This window comes from Rhineura floridana, chromosome 8 (assembly GCF_030035675.1).
Source record: "Rhineura floridana isolate rRhiFlo1 chromosome 8, rRhiFlo1.hap2, whole genome shotgun sequence".
In the NCBI taxonomy this organism is placed as follows: domain Eukaryota; kingdom Metazoa; phylum Chordata; class Lepidosauria; order Squamata; family Rhineuridae; genus Rhineura; species Rhineura floridana.
Genome location: NC_084487.1, coordinates 17341107 through 17361859, shown reverse-complemented (window position 1 = coordinate 17361859; position 20753 = coordinate 17341107). Strand labels below are relative to the sequence as shown.

The window sequence follows — 20753 nt, the reverse complement described above, 5'->3', positions numbered from 1 at the left end:
ACGGCAAATTGCATAGGTGCTCACCCACATGTGCTAACGCCTGTCCTAAGATATAGTGTGCAAAAGTTGCATCATGACACTTCCAGGATATAGTTCCATATGCCCCACGATTAGCATAACGCATCTGGTGGAGCAGTGGCTGGAGGTGTGAAGCAAGGGGGTAGAGTGGGGAAGGAGGAAGACCTTTCTTGGTGATGAATCTGCCAACTTTTTTCCCCACAATGATTTCAAAGTATCGGGGATGGAAGCAGCTCATTCAGTGGGGTGGAACTGTTTTGCTAGCTTCCTGACAGGTGGGCTGCTGCAGCTTACTGGGAGGGAGAGGCTGAGGGGTGAGGTGGTGGGGAGGTCAAAGCAGTAAGAAATCACTGGTAGGAGTCCTGGATTGGCTCTGCCAGTGCTTTTTAACAACGCCAACCTCCACGCCACCTTGCCACTCCCCCTCTCCCTCCTGGGAAGCAGCAGCGACCCATTGTGGCTTCATCCCACCCTGTGAACTACTTTTGATAGGGGACTTCAGAAGTCGCAGCATCAAAATCTCATTGCTCAATTGGGCCTCTGGCCTCGATGTTTTTTGTGCCTCAGTGTCACCTGTATCTCACTGACCAGCTGCACCATGAAGTGCCTGACGGTTCTATTTGCAAGCTTTGTGGGAAACCCGTTTGGCCCTTGCCACAAATGTTCAACTCTTTCCAGTGGTGGGTGGCTGGTTAAAGCCTCCAGGACAAACTTATTGTCTCAGCCTGCATTTCCGGCTGGGCCAGAGTTGCCAAGTGAGCAGCAAAATGACCTGCCTTGCTCCTGTGCCTTTCCTGAGCAGCAGGGAGTGTTTCCTATGGCATAGACCAGCCTTTCCCAACCAGTGTGCCTCCAGATGTTGTTGGACCACAATTCCCATCTTTCCTGACCATTGGCAATGCCGGCTGAGGCTGATGGGAGTTGTGGTCCAACAACATCTGGAGGCACACTGGTTGGGAAAGGCTGGCATTATCCCATGCTAACGTCCACAGACTGAGCTTCTGTTAAAGGCTCAGAAGCAGGTGCTGATAATACAGTTGGCAATAATGCTGCCTGGATGCCCTTCCTGAAGGGCAACCTGGAACATTTGAATTTTTGCCTTCAGACTGGTGTCTGGAGTTCTGTTTCTGGCTTGGCTGTCTGCTAAGCTTCCTGCAATGTTATTCTGTAGAACAATAATTGGAAGTATTGGGAACTCCAAGGAATACAGTCTTCTTTTTGGCTTAATTCCTAGGACTGGCTCAAGCCTGGGGCCCTGGCAGGGCTGATGCACAACATTCTATCACCTGAGGCACAGCTGCCACCACTGCTGCAATGGGTGCTGCCCCCATGCACTGATCGCCTCCCTGGTCCTTTTGTTTTTGTGTGAGCATGCCGAGGTTCTGTGGGGTCTTCTACCCAGTGGACCCTAGGGAATATGGGGTCCTTGCAGAGCAAGGCCACGGAAAGTGCCTGCACTGTTGTGGCAGTAAATACTGTTTAAAATGGAAGAGTACTAAACTGTTACTCCTTTGAAGTGTTAACTACTGGCTTCTGTTCACACTTGTCATAGTAAAGTGGCAGCAAAGCAGGCACTCTCCAGGCCACCTGACTCAGAATACTTTACTCTGAGGAAGGACCCTTTTTTGCGTGGGCACCCTGAAGGACCGCTGCTGATTGCTTTATTTATTTATTTACTTGAGGCATGTATATACCGCTTTTCAGGTGGACCTCACAAAGTGGCTTACATGGATTTATTTATAAAAAAATATGTATATACTGCTATTCATTTTTTAAAAAAACATCAAAGTGGTTTACAGCAAGTACAAAAACAGAACAAAACCATATAAAATCTTAAATCAGAAATCAGTCAACTAACTACTGCAGAAAGATACTGTTTCAGTTGCCTGTTGATATAGCAGAGTTCTGAATAGACTTTAAAAATCTGAACTGAAGGTGCCTCCTGAATCTCTCTTGGCAGAGCAGTCCACAGGACTGGGCTGATGACACTAAAGGTTTAGTTTCTTATTGTTGGCCACATTCACACCAAACTTTTATTCCACTATTTTTCCACTTCAAGCAGTCATGGCTTCCCCCAAAGAATCCTGGAAACTGTAGTTTGTTAAGGGTGTTGAGAATTCTTGAAAATGGAAATGGACTGCCTTCGAGTTGATCCCGACTTATGGCGACCCTGTGAATAGGGTTTTCATGGTAAGCGGTATTCAGAGGGGGTTTACCATTGCCTTCCTCTGAGGCTGAGAGGCAGTGACTGGCCCAAGGTCACCCAGTGAGCTTCATGGCTATGTGGGGATTCGAACTCTGGTCTCCCAGGTCGTAGTCCAACACTCTAACCACTATACCACACTGGCTCTCAGGAGACTCCTCTTCCCCTCATAGAGCTACTGTTCCCAGAGTTCTCTGGGAAGAGGGACTGACTGTTAAAGCACTCTGGGAATTGTAGCTCTGTGAGGGCAATAGGGGTCTCCTAACAGCTTTCAGCACCATTTATCAAACTACACTTCCCAGGATTCTTTGGGGGAAGCCACCATAATTTAAAGCGAAACAATAGTGGAATAAATGTCTGGTGTGAATATGGCCATTGTCAGAGAAGCCTTGCCAACTTGGGGGATGACCAATGATGTTCCGGCAGATGATCTCAGTTATCAGCCTGGCAGATAAGAGTTTTGGTGATCCCTAAGGTACCCTGGATGTAAGTTGTTCAGGGCTTTCTAAATTAACACAAAGACCTTGGTAGTGGATAGGTAACAACGGCACTCCTAGAGTGTGACATGGTGGCAGGTAGGTGGCCAGGCCAGGAAAGGCTGTGCAAATCCTCTGCCCTTCCTGGTCTACCAACTGAGGTAAAGGACTCAGTGTGGCTAACAGAGGGCTGGCCCTTCATGCTGGGGGAGAGCAGATGAGATGAAGTCTTAAAGGCACACAGTAAAAGTTGAACAGCCCAACACTTTTTCAAAATACCTTCCTTACGGGCATTTCAGTTGGCAGCACTGGGTCTCAGCTATGGTTTGTAACCAAAGGTTGCTGTAGCATCCTTGTGATGTCATCTCTCATTTTCTCCCTGTTACTGGTCCCTTCTCTGATTCTCTCTGAGTTAGAAGAGTGGACTGAACCACTTCAGATTGCAAGTTGGGGGGGTACAATGTTTCGATGCTACCCCTATTATTATTATGTTTGATGCTCCTACAAGACAATAATAAAAATCCTAACACATTAGGAAGAAGGACTGAAGCCATGCTCCCCTTCTATTTGCTCTGAGTTTGTTTATGTAGGGGAGCATTCATGTGATACTCCCCTCACCTGCAATGTGAAGCAGCACCATCTATTCTTCCACCAGAGGCAAAGACAGAGCAGACCTTACCCCATCAGCGGGCGTTCAGAGGTCCCTTTGTCTCCTCGGTAAGTTCCTCGGACTACCTTTTCGAGGAGGAGCACACTGAGGTCTGGATCGCTTGCTCAGAGGATGGGCCCAATCCGAAACATAGCGGCCTTGTCTCCCTTTCCCACTCCTCTTAGAAAGGCTTCCATTCAAGGTATCTCTATTGTATTACTGATGGTTGCCTCTCCCATCAAAGCCCACTGGGACTCTTTTCAGAGGCCTCTCCAAACAATGAGTGCAGTGAGGCTTTTCTGTCTAATTACTCCAAGACAGGGATGCTAAAGAGGAATTAATGACAGTTGACAAGTGCAATTAATAATTATAGCAGAGCTGGGAGCCATGTAGCAGACAGATGACAATAACAGGGTAACCGTACATGACAGCTCTTATCCACTCTTCAGATTCCTCTCTCTGCTCCTCCTCCTCTTATTCCTCCTGCCCCCCCCTTAATGGGAGCTGAGGCCCACGAGAATTGCTGACAGCAGGCAGTGGGGGTCGCAGAGAAGATGTGAGCCAGTCACTTCGGTCAGACAGATCTGCATCCTTCCTCTCCTTCCTCTGAAGCCCCCAGTCCCTCCCTTCACAGAGATGATGCCTCTCCATCACAAGGACCACGAAGTGAGTCCGTGCTGACGTTCTCACTAGTTCTTGCGATTGTGTGTGTGTGTGTTTTAGGCTGCTTAAAATTCATCTGGGAAGGCCCACAGGAAAGGGCAAGCAAAGGCAGCAGCAGAGCCAGAGTTGAAGTGGTATTTCCATATCAAAGGCAAGGCGGTTGGCTGGGAATGGTAATTAAAGGACCCAGATTTCATCTCCTTGGTCAGCACACAGCAAGAAGAGATGGTGAGGAGGGATGGGGAGAGGAATTAGAGAAGAAGGTTGTTTGTCTCTCTCCCCCCCCCCATTCCCCTTTAGTCTCCAATATAGTGAGTGAATTAAATGAAAGTTGGGCTAAAAGGTAACCTAGTACTTCACTTTTGAGGTCTAATATATAAATATGTTTTTTTCTTTTTAAAAAAGCATTTATTGGTATGCTAATTTTACATGAAGGAATACTGTTTGCTTAAGCTGACCAGGCACACATTTCCTACCTCTCATATGAGATCATAGAATTAAACACTGGAAGGTTCCTGGGTCGGTATTAGGGTTCGGCCCTGACCACACCTTGAGCCAGAGGTCTCCTTAGATGAGGAACAAGGGGAGTTGGACTCGTCACACTTCCAATTATTCCAAGGAGTCAGACTTGGACCTTCCTGCCCCAGGGCTAGAGGTCCTCACCCCAGCTGTCTGGGTTCTGGCCAGCTCTCAGATCCCATTCGTCTCCACTAGGGCCAGAGGTGCAAGGCAGGAACTTCAGAGATGTTGCCGCATTGCCTGGCTAGCTGCCCATGAGGGTGAAATGCATGGAAACACATGTGTGGATCAGGGCCTAACTGAGAGACTAGAAGAGGCGGAGCCTTCAGCTCCTACATAGATTCCCAGTTTGACTTGTTTCCAGTGAAGGTGCCATGTCAGTGGGGCAGTGGTGAAGCATGTTGGAAGCTCCTTGAGAGCTTGGACTAAAACCCGGAGCAGATTCCACTGCCCCACCAACATGGAACCATGAGCCACCCCTGGCTGTTTCCTTGCTGAAGCAACAGCTGATCTTAGTGCCAAGCTCCAGTCTTCCTGACCTGAGGAAACAGATACCTTGAGGCCATTTCCCTGTTTTGTTTTTGTGTATGTTGGGGCCCAGAGACATTCTAGGGTAGGGGTGGGAAGCCTCTGGCCCTCTGGGCTTCTCTGTCCGGCTCTTGGAATACTTCCCAGGACACACCCCTCTTCCTAGGCCACCTCCCTCACTGGCCTTGCTTCACATTCTGAGCATTTTTTGGAAGGTCTATGAAGGTGTGGGAGGAAGTTTGGGATATAAATCTAATAAATAATAATCGTCATAAGTCCCATTTGCTTATGAGTAAATACCTCTGATTTATACTATACTAAGGGTCACAACCATTGTCTCACCCACTTTTTCCTCTGGTCACACCCTCCACCACTGGCATGTGGCCCTCAGAAGGTTGCCCAGGAGGGACTGTGGCCCTCAGGCTCAAAAAGGTTCCCCATCCCTGTAATCCAAATGGCGGCTGATCAGCTCCAGTGCTTCTCGTCTCAGCCTTAGTCTGAGCACTGCTGCCCATCTCCACTGCTGCCACTCAGCTAAAGAGGCTTACTAGAAGCAGTAGCCTAGGTGGCTAGCAGTAGGGGAAGGCACCCGGCTTGGTGGTATGAAGAGGAGGGGCTGTAGCTCAGTGGCAGAGCATCTGCTTTGCATGGAGAAGGTCCCAAGTTCAGTCCCCCACATCTCCAGGCAGGGCTGGGAGACACTCCTGTCTGAAACCCTAAAGAGTTACTGCCAGCCAACGTAGACAGTGCCGACCAAAATGAACCGATGGTCTGACTCAGTAAACAGCAGTAGGGATCTCCACTTCGGTTCTCTCACTTCCTCATTTGTCTCATCTTAAATTCAGTTCCCCAAATATCTGCCGCAATCTGAAAAAATTATTTTCAAAGTTCCTCAGGAAAACTCTTCAGCGTTTTAGTGCAAATTTCTCCTAACAAACACATTTTTGTAGGCAGTTTTGACTAACACACACATTTGTGCAAGCAATTTGTCTTAGTATCATGCATTCTGTATGCTATTTTCACTAATAGATTCCTTTTTATGCACACTTTCCCCATATATTATGCAAACATGCATAATACGACTCTGACACTGTACTGTATATTTAAAGCAGTATTAAGCAGTCATGGCATCCCCTAAAGAATCCTGGGAACTGTGGTTTGTTAAGGGTGCTGAGAGTTGTTAGGAGATCCCTATTCCCCTCACAGGGATACGGAGATACAGGATTGTTAAAGTACTTAGCAATCTCCAGAGTCTTAACCAGAGAGACATTCATTGAATTGGAGACTCCAAGAATTGGACCTGTGGTCCTCTGTATGCAAAGTACATGTTCTACCACCACTGATCTATGGGCCTTCCCTAAACTCTCTGTCCCAGAAATCCCGAATTTTGGAGGCTTGTTATGGATTTATTTAATGGAAATCTGACCAAATGGCCTCCTTTGACAAGTTAACAGCTTTGTTGGATAAAGGCAACACCACAGACCTTTATGTCTGTTAATACATGTGCCACAGTTCTGGAGAAATGTTAAAGTCAAATAATGATATCATAGGATAGCATAGGATAGATATCCAACCAGCAGGAAATGCTTTATGCAACGATGAGGAGTGAGTTTCCCTTGGTATGCTTCATTACTAGCTTGGAAATATTACCCCTTCTTAGGGAATGTTTGGAAAAAGTTTGTTCCCCTTCCTCTCCCCACCCAAAATTTCTATTTTAGCTTGTAATATAAACCTGAGGAGCTCCCCACAAGCCTTTCACAACATTTTCCTCCATTCCACAAAATGACGCTTGTGAAGGAAAGCAGTGGCTGATGGCAGGGCTAGGAGCAAGGGCAGACAACTCTTTTGCATGGCCCAGATGCTCCATTGCTGCCTATTGCTTAAAGAAGGGATTCAGAACCTGTGTTGATATTTGGCAATATTTAATGCCCCTCCCAATGTTGTTGGACTCCAGTTCCCATCAGCCCCAGCCAGCATGGCCAATGGTCAGGAGTAGGGATGTGCCAGAATTCCACCCAATTCGGATGTGGTGCCAAATTTTCCATTAATTCGTTTACTCTCTATAGTTCCGGATCGGATTTTTATGTTGCGATTTTCTGCAGCTAAATCCCACCCCCCAAAAAACAGCTTCTAAAATATCAGTACTAAGAACAATAATTTTATCGATATTTCCTTTCATTTATCAATATTTCCTTTCAAAATAACAATGTTTTCTTTAAAATTAATATTTCCTTAAAAATATCCATATTAATATCAATTTTTTTTGCAAGGGGAAAAATGGTTGGGTAAAAGCAGCGACTAGCAGACAAAGAACAAACTCAAATCAATACCGGCATGTTACGTGAGCAGAATGCGTTCAAACCGACACTGACCAACAGATCCCACCCTTAGTCAGGGATGATGGGAGTTGTAATCCAGCAACATCTGGAGGGCCACAAGTTCCCCATCTGTGTTTTAAAGCAATAGACACTCCTGGATAAGTTTGAGAATATCCATTGCTATCAAGGAGCATGGGGGGGTGTATTTTTTCCAGAGCCTCTGAGCCTGAGGGATTCATCTGGGAGGCTAGACTACATCCTCGATTCGATAAGTATCCAGTTCTTGAAGATGAGGTTCCATTGCTGCCATCAGTCCTCCTGGCTACTAGCCCCTCTTTTCCCAAAAACCTTATCTCTGGGTTGCTTACCAGCCATGCCTCAAGAGGTGTTTAGGAAAGTCCTGAAGACCCCCCCCCAACATTTGTCTGGTGTTTCTTCAGTTGTGTTCTGCTATTAATAATGTACTGTGTTTTGGAATTTAAAGTAGAATATGTGATGTTTTATTTTTTTAATGATTTTTTGTTCTATTGTATCGAATTGAAACAGCATGTTGCCTTGGGAGCTTCATGACTGAAGGGGGATTCGAACCTTGGTCTCCCAAGTCATAGTCAAACACTCTAACTGCTACACCACACTGGCTCAATAATAATAATAATAATAATAATAGATTTATTCAAGGCTGTGGTGGTTACATTTCATTTCAAAGAGTTAGTAACAAGTACAGAACTATTCAACAACTTAAAAATATATTGAATTGAAATAGTGAGGATAACCATATTAATTTCATTGGCCAATAATATAAAACAGAAAACCTCCAGTGCTATAGAGGCTGACAGTCATGTTGATTAACAGGCCTACTTGAAGGAATAAAATTCAATTCAATCATAGTTAACATAGATATAATATAAACTAATAGTGAGCTCAGTTTTCTAGGTATGGATCCTTATGTAGCCAAAAGGACACCAGCCATTAGGGCTGTGCACTGTATATGTACAAATCACAAATAACAAGCCAAATAGGGCTGATTTGAGCCTATTTGTATCCTGGCCAAATCTGGTAGAAGCAGCTACAAATCTCTACAGAACAGATCAGCCTGTTCTGAATCGATTTGTAGATATTTGTACAGATCTGTAGTTCAGAATGATCTCTAATGAATTCAGACAGGGCATCTCTGGAATGGAGCAATCCAAACACCATCAAAGAGAATACCAGCATGGGGAGAGAGGGAGAAAGGCTAGAATGCTATCACTCCACCCAACACTCTCTAATCATAATGCTTGGATGAGGTGAAGTCTCAAAATGCAGAAATCTTTTGTAAGTTCTGTCTCATAGCAGTGTTTGGTGGGGAGTGGGTGGCATTTGTTTAGCTTGTGTATGTTTTCTATTCTTTCCAAACCAATTCTTATTTACATTTTTAAAAACCACATTTGCTGTCTGTGTTTTATTTTATTTTATTAAAGAAATTATTCAATTCTCATTGCTAAGAATTATGGTTAAATCTTGTGGTCATATTTAGCCACAGTTTTTGATGCTGCTGCTGTTGATAATTATTTTCCAGTTGCTACCCACAAATAATAAGAAGCAGCCAGCCTGAGTGGTTACACATTTTTTAATTATTATTATTAGCCAGCCAGCCAACCAAACCTTGTGGGCATATTAGTTGGCATTCTGGGTTAAGATGATGATGATGATTTCCAATTGCTAATCAAATTGAATATTATTAATATTAAACAGTATTTTTATTTTTCCATTCACTATGGTTATTGGCAATCTGCTCCCTATATGAAAGGATTTAAAAAATAAAAATTCTTGGAAAAAGCATGTTTTAAAAGTGGCTTGAAAATTGGCAGGGTTAATTCCCTCTAATAGGGGCTACGATGTCACCAAATTTCACATCCTTATGTGCATATTAACTCAATGGTGCTGTCAGCCCATGCCTGCCTAATGCTACCCACTCATATCTAGTACTGCAAATCTGAAAGGAACAGTAGAAGCACAGGAGCATGACAAATGGTATGACTGATCACTTGCATGACTTTTTTTAAAAAAAATGGAAAATGCAAATTTTAAAGGTGGCTAGCATAAAAACCCCTGAAACTACCCATCTGAAATTTGTCAGGGTTAATTTCCTCTATACGGGACTAAATTTCATGTCCCTGTGTGAAAAAAACACACACCTATTATGTCTATTTTAATTTTAAACTTTTTAACATTTTAAACTTGAAAGGTGGCTAGCATGGAAACCCCTGGAGCTACCCACCTGCAATTTGGCAGACTTAATCCTCTGTGCAGCAGCTACTGTGACCCCAAATTTCTTGTTCTAGGTCGAAAAGCAAGAAAGTTATGGCTGTTTCAATTTTGCAATGCAAGTTAAGGGAATTTCAGAGATTTGTAATATCCAGATTGTGTTCCGGATCCAAATTGGGTCTGAATCTGTCCAAACCAGATTGGGCCTGATCTGTATTTACAAATCAGAGCCACAAATCGGATCTGGGGGGTACGTACACAGCCATACCATCCATTCACAAGAAGGAGGCTTTTGGACCTTAATTTGAAGGGCTTTAGGTATCAACGACCTCTTAATGTGGCTGGTCTTGTGTTGTGTTTGTTGTTTTAATGGGTTTGTTATAATTGGTTTTAACCTTATTGTTGTAAGTTGCTTTTGGGTTGCTTGCAAGCAAAGTGATTAAATCATCATCATCATCATCAGGCTTGGAGGACCCAAAAGACAGTATGCCTTTAAATACTAGTTGCTGAGAATCACAAGCAGGAAAAGTGCTGTGAAACTCTTGTTCTGCTTGTTGGTTTCCCATAGACATCTGGTTAGCCTCTGTAAGAACAGTATGCTGGACTAGATAACCTTTGGTGTGATCCAGCAGGGCTTTTCTTGTGTTCTTGAAGTTTGCAGAAGCACAAAAAAATCTTTAGGAGAGGAACCCAATTTAGCTGAATGACAACTGAGCAATACAAGCGTGTAGCACACATGCATGCCATCAACCAAGTTGGCGGCAGAGGCCTCAGCCCCTTAGGAAAACCTCAGCCGCCATCTTGATTGATGGCAAACCTGTGCGTGCTGCAAAAAACAGCAAAGAGAAAGGTAAGTAGAGTGTGGGAATGGCGGGTGGCTTGGGATCTCCTGCCATGCAGCCAGCCCTGCTGGGTGGCCATGCCACACCGTGCCAAAAACCGGAGATCCAGGAACAAGGGGTGTGGTCTGGCTGGGGAGGCAGAAAACACCCCCGAAGCCAGAGACTCCGGCTGAAAACCAGAGATCTGGTAACTCAGTCGTCATCACCTGGTTGGCCGCTGTGGGAAACAGTGTGCTGGACTAGATAGGACTTTGTCCTGATCCAGCAAGGCTCATCTTAAGTAAGCTCTTACAGGCAGAATCAGATATATATATAGTGACTTTTTGTTGCCTGAGGTGCAGCAGTAAATCCCCCAGCACCCATTCAAAGTGCATAGTAATGAAGGTTGGTCAAGTTATTTTGTCATCTGAGGTAGCAAATCCCACAAAAGCCTCTCCCCTCCCTGGAACTAAAAAATGCAACGATAATAAGTTAAATAACTGTTTTGCTGCCCTGTTTCACATCCCAAATAAGCTGCCTGAGGGGGGCTGCCTCACTCTGCCTAATGGTAGGCCTGCTATGCATGTGCTTTGTCTTCTGCTCTTAATTTGGACATTGTCTCAAGAAGGAGTGGTTGCGACTAAATCCAGTGGGGAAATGGGAGAAAAATCAATCAATTTCTATAGCATTTAAACAGGCCCAGCGCCAGTGGGTGACCAGGTGGCCTCCTACAGAAAGTGGAGGAAGCAACCAGAGGATCAGCTATCCTGGACTTGATTCTAAGCAATAGAGATGATTTGGTGGATGAAGTGGCAGGTACGGGAACTCTGGGGGAAAGTGACCACACCATACTTGAATTCTTGATTTTAACAGAAGCAAAAGCTGAGAGTAGCCATACGCGCACCCTGGACTTCAGGAAAGCTGATTTTAATAAACTGAGAACAATTGTAAGTACGGTTCCATGGCAAGCCACCCTAATGAGAAAAGGAGTCCAAGATGGGTGGGAGTTTCTAAATAAGGAAATTCTAAAAGTGCAATGTCAAGCAATTCCAACAAGGAAAAAAGGGGGGAAACAGCAGAAGAAGCCAATGTAGAGATGACCTGTAGAGATGGCTCCCGAACTATGGAATGGTCTCCCTGATGAGGTGCGCCTGGCGCCGACGCTGCTATCATTTCGGCGCCAGGTGAAAACCTTTTTATACTCCCAGGCATTACAGTATTTTAGCATTATTTTGTATTTTGACGTTGTTTGGTTCTTGTATTGTTTGTCTGTTTTTGGTTTTTGATTCATTGTACTTATTGTATTTATATATTGTACTTGTTTTTATTTTATGTACACCGCCCAGAGAGCCTTTGGGCTTAGGGCGGTATATAAATTAAATTAAATAAATAAATAAAAAATAAAAAAGGACACATGCAGGAAGTGGAAAGAAGGCCAGGCCACAAAGGAAGAATACAGTCAGGTATCACGGAATTGCCGGGATGGTGTCAGAAAGGCTAAAGCTGAGAATGAGCTGAGGCTAGCGAGGGATGCTAAAAGCAACAGAAAAGCTTTCTTCAGGTAGGTCCGTAGTAAAAGACAGAGAAAAGAAATGGTGGCACAGCCACTCAATTGCAAAATGACAACAGATGACAAAGAAAAGGCAGAAGTGCTTAATTCCTACTTTGGCTCAGTCTTCTCCCAAAAAAGGGTCTATGACCCTGCTGGGAAACACGAAGTGGAAGGGGCAGGATTAGAGCTTGAGATTGATAGACAAATGGTCAAGGAATACCTAATCACTTTGAACAAGTTCAAATTGGCAGGGCCCGATAAACTGCATCCTAGAGTATTGAAGGAATCAGAGCTTGGAAAAGTTACTTTTTAAACTACAACTCCCATCAGCCCCAGCCAGCATGGCCACTGGATTGGGCTGATGGGAGTTGTAGTTCAAAAAAGTAACTTTTCCTTTTTTTTTTTTTACAATAATTTTTATTCAAATTTTCATAAAACATAGAAAACAAAATCATAAAACATTCAAAGACAAAAAGAAAACAAAACAAAAATGATTAAACAAAAAAAAATAAAATGTTGACTTCCCATTTGTCACATATCAAATCAGTTATAGGTCTACAATATATAACAATCCTGTCTCTTAAATCATATTATAAAATCACTTTCCTCCAGTAGTTATCTTAATTAATCATCAAATCTCATAAACATTACTTTATTCTTTCCACAAAAAGTCAAAGAGAGGTTTCAATTCTTTAAGAAATATATCTATCAATTTTTCTCCAAATAAACATGTCAATTAATCCATCTCGTTAATAATTATAATAATCTTATTGTCATAACCATAGTCCAAATAAACATTTCGATTAATCCATCTCATCAGAATCTGTTAGGTCCAATAATTTCAATAGCCATTATTCCATTATCCCTATTAGTTCCATCTTCCATCTTCAATAGTCCTGTTAAGTCCAGTAATTTCAGTGTCCAATCTTCCATTATCAGTATTCCATAATAATCTTGCTGTTGTAGCCATACTCATATAATAAGAGTCTGATGGGAATTTCCTCTATCCCAAATATTTTCTTGCCATCCATTCTGAATAAGTTGCTGAAATACTGTTGTAAAGTCATATCTGTGTTCTTCTTTTTTACAAAATGCACTGGCTCATCTCTTAAGAGTTTTTCCATTGTCACATGGCTGCAGTTAATTCCATAGATTTTCTCTATATCAAGCTCCATCACATCATTCCAGTCCAGAAGATTATCCAAGCCATTGATAACTTTATCTCTAATATCTTCATTAATTTCTTCAGAGATAACGTTAAATTCCAAACAGTAGATTTTATTTCTAAAATCCATAAACTCCAGATCTTTTTCCAATTCCACATTTGTTCCAATCGCCAGGGCTTGTATCTTCCCTTTATTTTTTCTTTTCTCATCTCTGATCTCATTCTCCTCTCTCACAGGATCCCCTATTTCTTTAAACTCCTGCGTCATTTTGCTCAGTTCAATTTTCAGCTCCTTACTACCCTGTCGCAGGGTTTGTTTCGTTATCTCAATCTCATCCATTATTTTCTGAAACATAGTTACTTCCAGATTCTCAGCCACTTTCTTGATTGCCATTTTTAAAACCACGAAAACAAAGCAAAACAAAAATAAAGAAAAACCACTTCTTATTTCAGCAACAATTGGGTTAATATTCCAGGCTTGATGACATCACAGTATAAACAGAGCAACCTGCCTTATCTCTCTATGTTCAAGAATGCAAAACAAATTTAGTTCCCAGCATCAAAACAGTTAGTGGCGTCGTGAAGAAGCAGATTCGTCAAAATAAAATAGACCAAAAAGAGAATAGTCCCAGACAATATAATATTCCTTGGAATAGAAATCAGGAATAGAAATCCCTCTTCTGTGTATATCTTTAGAATGCACTTCCAGGACAGCTTTTTGCGACAGAAACAGAGATAAGCTGTTAATTTCGTGGATAACAGAGAAGAGTTATAGCTCACCCAGAAGCTGTCCAAAGCCGATCAATCTGACAAATCTCCTTTTGCTGCAACAATTTAAACCAAGTAAAAAAAATAATAGAAAGAAGGGTGCTTGCCTGTTAGTCCGTTCTCTCTTTAAAGAAAAGATAAACGTATCGCTTAAGCAGATAGAGCTTGTTTGGAAGTCCGTCCGGCATTGTTGGCTGGACCTTATCTCATAAATTAATGAAATCCAGTCCTCCCAACAAAAACAGGCTTTTGAGGTTGATCTCTACGTTTCTCCCTGCCCGGGAGAAATTTCATCAGTCAAAAAAAAAATGTTCTGACTGATTTATATCTGAATAAGCTTCTTTTGAGGCGGGAGCCCGTCCCAAAAGCAGGCACAAGCGAAGTCACCCTTCCCGGAAGTCAAAAAAAAAAAAAGTAACTTTTCCAAGCTCTGGAAGGAACTGGCTGAAGGAACTCTTGGAACCCCTGCCTATTATCTTGGCGAAATCATGGAGGGCTGGTGAAGTGCCAGAAGACTGGAGGAGAGCTAATGTTGTCCCTATCTTCAAAAAGGCCAAAAAGGAGGAATTGGGGAATTACAGACCAGTCATCCTAACATCAATCCATGGAAAAACTCTGGAACAGATTATAAAGCAGTCAATCTGTAAGCACCTTGAAAACAATGCAGTGATTACTAGGAGCCAACATGGATTTATGAAGAACAAATCCTGCCAAACTAATCTTATCTTGTTTTTTGATCGGATAACCTCTCTTGTAGACGGTGGGAATGCTGTGGACATAATATATCTCGACTTCAGCAAAGCTTTTGACAAAGTGCTCTATGATATTCTGATTAGCAAACTAGCTAAATGTGGGCTGAATGGAACAACTATCAGGTGGATCCAAAGTTGCCTCCAGAATTGTACTCAAAGAGTGCTTATCAATGGTTCCTTCTCAAGCTGGGGCGGAAGTAATGAGTGGGGTACTACAGGGCTCGGTCCTGGGCCCAGTGCTCTTCAACATTTTTATTAACTACTTGGATGAGGAGGTACAGAGCATGCTTATCAAATTTGCAGATGATACAAAATTGGGGGGCATAGCTAATACCATGGAAGACAGAAACAAAATTCAAAAGGACCTTGATAGGCTGGAGCATTGGGCTGAAAACAACAGAATGGAATTCAATAGGGATGAATGCAAAGTTCTACACTTAGGAAAAAAGAAACCAAATGCACAGTTATAAGATGGGGGATACTTGGCTCAGCAATACGACATGTGAGAAGGATCTTGGGATTGTCGTTGATCACAAGCTGAATATGAGCCAACGGTGCAATGTGGCTGCAAAAAAGGCAAATGCTATATTAGGCTGCATTAACAGAAGTGTAATTTCCAAATCGCGTGAAGTATTAGTTCCCCTCTATTCAGCACTGGTTAGGCCTCATCTTGAGTACTGCATCCAGTTCTGGTCTCCACACTTCAAGAAGGATGCAGACAAACTGGAACAGGTTCAGAGGAGAGCAACAGGGATGATCAGGGGACTGGAAACAAAGCCCTATGAGGAGAGACTGAAAGAACTGGGCATGTTTAGCCTGGAGAAGAGGAGAATGAGGGGAGATATGACAGCACTCTTCCAGTACATGAAAGGTTGTCACATAGAGGAGGGCTAGGATCTCTTCTCGGTCGTCCCACAGTGCAGGACACGGAATAATGGGCTCAAGTTGCAGGAAGCCAGATTTCGACTGAACATCAGGAAAAGCATCCTAACTGTTAGATACGTACGACACTTGAACCAATTACCTAGAGAGGTAGTGGGCTCTCCGACACTAGAGGCATTCAAGAGGCAGCTGAACAGTCGTCTGTTGGGAATGCTTTGATTTGGATTCCTGCATTGCGCAGGGGGTTGGACTTGATGCCCTTATAGGCCCCTTCCAACTCTACTATTCTGTGATTCTATGATTCTAAGTTCAGCACTAGCTGAGGGCCCCTGTGTCTGATGGGGCCCTGCTGCCGGGGCTGGGTGGATGTAGCTTCCGTTCTGGGCTAGCATCCGGTCACAGAGTGTGTACCTTGCGATCCAATGATGGTGCAGATCATGGAACAGGAGTCACCCTCCCTGGCAATAACCCCCCGCTGCTCTCATGGGCTGGCCACACCACCTTCTGTGTCACTACATCAACATACTGCACACACATGCTTGCCATCACCCAAGATGGCAGTGGGGCTTCAACATGCCCCCGCTGCCATCTTGGGGGAAGGCAGAAGTGTGCACACAGCACGCTAATGCACTGACATGGCTGGGCCTATTGAAACTTGTGGCAGCTGTCATGCCACCACATTGCCACCGCCAAGGGCCAACTGCAGTCTGGTGCCGCCCTGCATTTAAATGTGCCTGACCATCTATGTATGGTGTCCAGTATGTTATTGTTTAAAAGCATTTGTTAGAATTTCAACTTCAGATAACATTTCCCACCCCCATCAAAGTTTTATTTTGCATCTAATCAATAGTAGTGATTGACCTTCTCACCCCGTGCCCAAATATATCACAAGATATGCAGAGTTGTGCTGCATCTGAGATCTCTTTTCATCTTCCTTTTGTCTTTTCTTTCAGTCTTGATCTCTCTCTCTCACTCTCTCTTAAGCTCAAGTGCATCATTTTCTGCCTCTGTGTGTGTGTGTGTGTTTAAAAAATACTCTGCAGAGCAGGGGCTCTGAAATGAATAAAAATGTGATCCTCAATGTGGCCATTGTGCTTCCCTTATTTTTTCTTTCTTTCCTGGTATCGATTTATTAGCGGAGAGAAATTACTTGCTGGAAGAGAGGATGCCAGTTGGAATGACATTTGCTTCATTGTAGGGGGGGGGGCTCTCTGGCGTGTTTCCATGTAACCCAGATATTAGAGCTGTAAAAGGCCTTGTAACAAGGTTTAGTGCTATGATTTGATCGTGTAGAGCACCTCTGCTTTTCACAGTAACAGCCACTCAGCTGGAACCAAGGCCCATTGGTTATGGTCAACTTTTTCTCTCACCTCTCCCTTTTTTTTTTTTTTAAACACAGGCAAGAATTCAGTTCACTTTCTTACTCTTTCTCTCTCCCTCCCCCCCCCCGCAGCATTTCTGGAACAAAAGCAGGATCACAGAAGCCTAGAAAATCACGTTCTGATATATATTATTAATATACAACGATTTGGGCTTTCACATCACTAAATTGTTTTTAAAAAACTAGGCAAAATGCACACTTATTAATTATTTGAGCTTCTTTGTGTGTTTGTTTTTCTAATGAAATAATTCTTATGATTTGTAATTCACCAAAGCAAATCTTCTCCACCAGTGATTTTAAGTTACATTTGCCTAAGCTGTGGCGCAGAGTGGTAAGCGGTGATAACGCAGCTGAAGCTCTGCTCACGGCCGGAGTTCGATTCCAACGGAAGGAGGAAGTCGAATCTCCGGTAAAAGGGGTCGGGGTCCACTCAGCCTTCCATCCATCTGTGGTTGGTCAAATGAGTACCATGCTGGGGGGTAAAGAAAGGCCGGGGAAGGAACTGGCAATCCCACCCCATATATACAGTCTGCCTAGTAAACATCGCAAGACGTCACCCTAAGAGTCGGAAACGACTCACACTACAAGTGCGGGGACACCTTTACCTTTACAATTACAGTACCTGTAAAATGAAAGGATGGTTGTGTTGGTTTGGATGGTTGTGGTGGGGATTTTTGTGTGTGTGTGGGGGAGATTAAAACATGGGGTGGGGTTAATAGTTTTATACGTGCCACACATTAAAATGTGGTTATTCAGACTGACAGTTCTGGGCTGATATCCTTCAGTAGCTGATACTGAGGTATGCAGGAGATGTCACCATGAATTAAGCTTACTGATGACAGTCTATCATGATGGCTTGTCTTGGATTGTGACCACAAGTTGCTTTGGGGGAGCGAGAATATGAAGCAGGATTATTATATAGAGCTGAGTCTATTGATCAAACATTTTTATTTTATTTGCCATTTACCTTTTCACCGAGTGACTGCAGTCCTCCACATGGCTACTCAGAAGTAAGCTCCATTGAGTTCAATGGGACTTACTCCCAGGAAAATGTGCGTAGGATTGCTGCCTAAATGATTTACACTGAAATAACATCTTCGCATTAACAGAAAAAACACATTTTTAAAAAATAAATTGGGAGGATATTAAAGGAAGTGTGAGATAATATACACTACTACAGTACCACAGCTGTTTTTTTCTATGAATCAAATAGCAGCTTTGAAGATGGTAATATCAGGAAAACCTGTGTGTGTGAATGCTCCAGGGAAAGGTTTTAGCACACGTATTCAGCGCTGAGGCTCCAAGCTGAAATCAGGCCATTGGGGAAGAGCTGCTGATGAATGGTAGATAATATACTTGACATCTCTCCTTCTTGTCCTTGTATTGAACGATTCAGAAAAAGAAGGGTTTGGGAATGGACACATCTGAGACAGTAGACCTCTTCAGGCATTCTGTATTAGGGTTAAACTGAGCTTATGCAGCTCAGGGCCTCAGTATCTCAAGGATTGCCTCTGTCCAGATGAACTGACCAGGACCCTGCATTTGTCACCAAAGGCCCTTTTTCGTGTGCCCTCTCCAGGGGAGGCTTGGAGGGTGACAACATGAGAACAGGCCTTTTCAGTGGTGGCTCCCCAGCTGTGTAATCCTCTCCCCAGGGAAGCACACCTGGCACCTTCTCTATCCATCTTTAGGCAATCTTTAGGCACCGTCCTCTTTACTCTAGCTTTCTGGCCTTTGATGTGTGCTGTCCTATTTTCTCCTTTTTGTTATTTGATGGGCTTTACGTTTTTATTGATTATTATGTATAGCTTTTAATGTATTGATTAGTTTTATTGTTTGTGTGTGTTTTTGTCTAGGATTCTTGTTTTAAATTTATGTATGTTTTAAATCTGCTGTAAGTCACCTAGAGACCGTTTGGTGTTAGGCAACTAACATGTGAAATAAATAAATAAATAATACATTAAACTGAAATCACAGTGCATTTTAAAGCCCTGATTTTCCAGGGTGCTAAAATGCTCAGGGAGTCTCTGTGTGTACAGGAGACTCCCTGCTTCGTACATTTACCATCCACATCATGGTGGGCAGTTGGAATGGTGAAAAGGGGGAAGATCCAGCACGTGCATTCCAGCTCCCCCCCCATGTGTTTACCTGGGCTCCTACTGGGAGAAAGGGCTGGATATAAATCTAACAAATAAATAAATAAACCCTAATACAGAATTCCTGAAGAGGGCTATAGCATCTTATGGTAACCAATTATCCTTTTCTTCATCCCTGAATTTTACTTTATACTTGCACTGAGAACTAGCAGATTAGTCCTTAGGCATCTTTTGCAGGTGATTTCAATTTAATGCAGGCATCTCATGCTTTCATAATTGTGGCTGTGGGGTTGACTAGATTGTAAAACTGCTAATCCAGACAATATCATCCAATCAGATTATGTATTTGTACAAGACACTTCTACTTTAATAGTATTCCCCCTGGGGAAAAAAACCTACTTCCATGCTGGATGTGTGTCCTGGCTTCGGTAGGTCTATCCAGTAATAAACACACCAGTGAAGACTGTCATTCTTGCTTGGAATAAAATTCTCTGCAGAAATCAAAGCAGTTTGCTTCCAAAATCAGGGTTTAAGCATTCTTTCCTAGGTCCCTGACAAAACCATCACAACCTTCAGCTGGACTGCAGCCTGGAACTTCCAGGGTAGGAGAGGAAGACGGTTTGTTGCTTCTAACTGACTTGGAAAGAGTCTGGGTTGCTTGTGGCCAACTGGGGCCAAGAGAGTGATCTGCTAGCAATAGGGATGCATGGATCTATCAATTTTGGTTTCTCTCAGTTTTCCCAGTCTTAAATTTAGTGCTCTGCCTTTGCACAGCAATTTGCAGCATTTTAAAAAAACCCGCATGAAATTCATCAGAATTTTTGTGCAAATTTTTCTGAATAAAAGCACATTTTTGCATGCAGTTTTCACCAATACATACATTTTGCAGGCTATTTTCTCTAATATAATGCATTTTCCATGTTATTTTGACTAATATATACATTTTTATGCAATTCCCCCACCCCACCCCAGTATAAGCATGTTTGTACACACTGGTTGGAGAATTGCGTTGCAAAAGTGAGAATTTCAAAAGATAATTTTGCTTCGGTTTGCTTATTGGTTCAAAAAGTGTGAACAAGGCAGTTTTTCATTAAAATGCAAACAAAACTGAATTTCTCCTCTGTCCATAGCTTGGAAACTGTGCAAGTGAAGAGTCCATTGATGGTCACAGTGCATTGACCTGCATTGCTGCAGTTTTTGCAGGAAATGTAGAGAAGAAGTCCTTGGCTGCACTTCGGGGTAGATGTGGGTAGTGTTTTGAGCAGTGCCATATGCTGCTGTCAGTCACCTCTTGATCGTGCCAGCTCTAGGCCCACAAGCACTCCTTGCTTACTCCCTAGGGAGTCTTGGCTCTCAAGCATTGCCCACTACAGCTCTTTTCTCCATCATGCCGCCATTGTCAATCGGAGCCTCATTCAGAGAGGCAGCAGGGGGCAGCAGCTGGCAATGGCAGGAAGAGGGCGGAATCTGAATTGGCTTAATTTATGCCTGTTTGGCTTCGACCCAAAGCTTCATGAATATCATAGCACTGTTAAAAATGTTGCTCCTTTCTTGGAGCCCGGCACAGCTCGGCAACAGGCTGTGATGAAATCAAAGCGTTGAGCCAAGCCACTGGAACATTGACGCAAGATCCTTGGGATAGGATGCTACAGTTCCAGCATCAGCTCCTCGCATGCTCAGGCAGACACCAGGGCCCACATACTCTGTCAGTGCCC

The 20753-nt window shown here is 43.3% G+C and overlaps 1 protein-coding gene across 4 annotated transcripts in view; it reads left to right on the top strand.

Moving 5' to 3' along the window:
- SOX5 (SRY-box transcription factor 5) overlaps positions 1-20753 on the top strand; it is a 1141232-nt gene that overhangs the window by 242065 nt on the left and 878414 nt on the right. Inside the window, exon 1 of one of the 4 annotated variants that reach the window (XM_061638416.1) lies at positions 18269-18285. The exons of the other annotated variants lie outside the window; for them this stretch is intronic. The gene's annotated coding sequence lies outside the window, so the exon portion shown is untranslated. Of the gene's footprint in view, positions 1-18268; positions 18286-20753 lie in introns of those variants that run through there. 4 annotated transcript variants of the gene reach the window in all.